This window comes from Cornus florida, unplaced genomic scaffold (assembly GCF_030987335.1).
Source record: "Cornus florida cultivar Cherokee Brave unplaced genomic scaffold, ASM3098733v1 CherokeeBrave_3.0.0_Hap2_Chr09, whole genome shotgun sequence".
In the NCBI taxonomy this organism is placed as follows: domain Eukaryota; kingdom Viridiplantae; phylum Streptophyta; class Magnoliopsida; order Cornales; family Cornaceae; genus Cornus; species Cornus florida.
In genome coordinates, this window is record NW_026775579.1 from 13,799,738 (window position 1) to 13,802,513 (window position 2,776).

Sequence of the window (2,776 nt, forward strand, 5' to 3'; positions counted from 1 at the left end):
ATCAATTGAAGATTAATTACAACACTAATCCCTCAATAATACACAAGATTAAGATAAAGAAAGCATGCTTGGGGCTAACTCTAGCCCCAAGAGGATGTCTAGCCACTCATGGTGATGTTGCTCCAACCCTCATGGGCTAACTCCGTGGAAGAGATTTGCTCCTTGGTTGATGAAGAGTATCCAATGGTGTCTCTGGCCTCCTCCTCATTTCTTCTACACTAAAGCTTGCCTTCTTTTTAGAATAATCCCTAGAATTGTCTATTTCTCAAAAAGTGCATCATATTCCTTTTATAGGTAGGTCAAATGACACACAAAATGAGTTGGGGTCGTGCAAAAAATATTCTCTAATGATTGGATAGAGGACGGATTGAACAAGTTGGCTTTTTAACTTTTTCGCACTGGAGGAAGTTTGATCGATCGAATTTGGCTGAGATCTATCGAACTGAGGCTGGATCGATCCAACTGGTTGAGTTTTTTGGGAAAAGACAAATCCAAGATATTTTGGAAGATATTTTTAGGAAAAGGAAAAAAGTGGTTAGTGGGTGGCACAGCTGAGGATAAGATCAATCATTTGAATAAGGACAAAAGTGTTCGATCGATCTAAGGGTGATGTTGGATCGATCGAACTTTGGACTTTCTGCTTTGGGTCAAGGTTTGGATCTATCTTGAAGTACTGAGATCGATTAGTGTTCGATCGATCGAACCTTGAAGTTGGATTGATCGAACTTTGCTGCTTCCCACATTTAGCTTCATTTGCTTCTTTCTTTGTTGTAATACCCCTAGTTTTAAAAAGGATAAAATTGGAATTTAATTATTTTCATTTCATTTTTAAGTGACTAGTTGCTTGGGTGTTTAATTGTTTTCTTTCATTATTTGATTTAATTGTGTAATTTAATTGGTTATTTGATTTAATTGGTTTATTCGGTAAGTTGATTTAAATGATGTAGTTTTAATTCTTTGATTTATTATTTTAATTTAATTATTTGTTTTCTTTTCTTTATTTAAGATTAGGGTTTTATTGGGACTTCATATAGGTATCTATTATATATGTATATGATTATGATTTTATCGGCTGACTCTAGTTTGATTAGGGTTTCTGCCTTAGCTCAAGTTTAATTAGGGTTTTCTAAGTGCCTATATATATACGTGTATGAGTTTTTACTGAGGGTTGGGAGAACCTTATTTACGGCACAGTGGAAATAAAACAGAACAAAGAGAGAGTTGAGAGAACAGAGGAAATCATAAGAGCTACCAAGGAGAAGAATAGAGAGGATCAAGGGAGGGTTGTGGTGGATTAAGTCAAACCCATAGGAGGCTTGAAGGAAGCTAACAGTTGCCGGAAACTTAGAGACGACGCCGAGATTTCATTACTAAAATCACAGGCAAGTTCTTCTCTTCCTCCTTCCCTCTGGCTTGTGTTCTGTGCACCTAGATAATCCCTAGGGTTTAATTAATTTTTAAATCGGAACTTACATGCTTGCTATATAATATATTGATGATCTTTACGTGTTAAATTTGATTATGGTATAATGCGTGCAAGCTTGTTTCAAGCCTTGATCAGTTTTCTCTTTTAAGCATGTTATGTTGTTAAGCAATTTTAGTCTCTGTAATTGCCTTTAACCTCTGTAAATAAATCATGGGGATGTTACTATGATGATATAAGATCTTTAGGTTTAGGGGTAAAGAGGAACAGAGGAGTTAGAATGGAATGGTGATCGACGGTCGAAATCAATTATAAATCAACCCTCTTCGCAATAGCACGAATCATTGTAAAATAGGGCTATTGGACGGGTAAGTCGAACCACTGGGACTGCGATAGTCTTAAGGCAACCTAAGTATCTAAAGTCATTTTAGAGTGATGAGGGGTTTATAAAGGGTTTGTGTGTTTGTCACTAAACTAAGAAATTAACATGCATAAAACAATAGATTGCAATGAAATTGAAGAAGTGAGATACAAGTAGAAAAGACTAGGGAGATGAATTCACTCCAACCCTATACACATGCTAGATTAAGATTAAATTGGGGAAAAACAACACAAATGATGGTCATGATACATGGCAACACTTGGTTGCTATAGTATTTTCAAGAAGTTCATTAAATCAACAACAAGAATAATCCATCAAAGGTTCACATACTCAAGCCACCTAAACTAGGGTGTAGCCTTCACATGCTCCCTAAGCCCAAGATTATCAAGTCCTTAATGGAATGATGAAAGCACATAAAATTAGGAATTAAGCATAGACCATCAAAGGGGGATCCTAAGCAATGGACTATCTAAGTTCTCCAACTTCATGTCAATAAAACCATTTCATGATCTAACTTCCATTGTCACTACGAAAGTGTAAGCATTATGATTAAGAGAAGCAATCATCTAAGACAAGAGGAATAACTCAAAATAATCATGTATAGACATTAAAGTTCATTACAACAAATATGATGCTCTAGATCATAAAATAACCAAAAACTATACATTGTTCTCCCCAAAATAAAATCTACACTAGCACATGCTTACAAGGGAGGAGCTTCATCACCTCCCTAGAGAAGATTTAGTTACCCATAGGAGCAATGGAAGAAGGAAGAAGCTTGAAGACCTCCTCCATTTTCGTGCTCCCTTCTTCAAGCTTGAAGAACTCTATCTCTTTCCTCTCTTCTCCCCCCAAAATCTGATCCCAAAGTAGCTTATGAGATGTGTGGCTCTTATCCCTCTTATCTACCACCAAACTAGGCTCTCTCTCTCCAAAAACATCCCCAACCACCTCATAAAAGAGGGCCATCC